Below are 749 nucleotides of genomic sequence, written 5' to 3'. Positions count from 1 at the left end.
CTCATATAAAGATACTGTCATTTCTTATATTTATTTCTTTCATCTTTTATCATCATCTTATCATTTAACTTATTCATATTCTTATTAATCATAATCTCTTTAGTAGTTAATTCAATTAATGTTTTGATAATAAGAAATAAAATGGTAAAGAATAAATAGAATTATTATATTAATGATAAAAAAAATGAATATGATAAAATCCATGATATATGTTGAGTATTTTTAATGATTTATTAATTTTTAACTATTCATAAAATTGAACAATCAAAATTTATGAATTAATAAATGAAATGTTCATATTTATGTTATAATTTATGTTTTCATAAGTATAAAATATTAATTTTGTATGATTTTTCAATAATTCATAAAATGAAATAATTTTATTCTTATATAAAAAGATAACTATTATTTATTTCATATTATTATTAAATAATAACTCTATCATCATTTATATTCTCTCTTATTTCTTTATTATTTATATTCTTTTTATTTATATTCTTTATTACATCATTATTATGTTTATTATGTTTATTTATTTCTAATATTCTTTCTTTTGTTCATCTCTCTTTCTATTATTATATCTTATTATTCTATTATCATTATATTTTAATTAATTTATTATTTTCTCTTTCATTCTTCATTGAAAAATAAATAATTTCATCATTCTTTATTATGATATTGAAAATACTTAACATCATATACATATTAATTCAAAATGGAAATGTAATAATATAGAAATGATATAAATC

The 749-nt window shown here is 14.7% G+C and overlaps 3 annotated features.

The window, feature by feature from the left end:
* The first annotated feature begins 150 nt into the window (after window positions 1–150).
* Window positions 151–186: a sequence feature (AT_rich).
* Window positions 187–217: 31 nt separating this feature from the next.
* Window positions 218–436: a sequence feature (AT_rich).
* A 32-nt stretch (window positions 437–468) lies between these two features.
* Window positions 469–623: a microsatellite.
* Between the last annotated feature and the right edge of the window lie 126 nt (window positions 624–749).

Source organism: Entamoeba dispar, genomic scaffold, assembly GCF_000209125.1.
Source record: "Entamoeba dispar SAW760 scf_1105229463837 genomic scaffold, whole genome shotgun sequence".
NCBI lineage: Eukaryota > Evosea > Mastigamoebida > Endamoebidae > Entamoeba > Entamoeba dispar.
The sequence above is the reverse complement of the archived record's forward strand: the minus strand, read 5'-3'. Positions and strand labels throughout refer to the sequence as shown.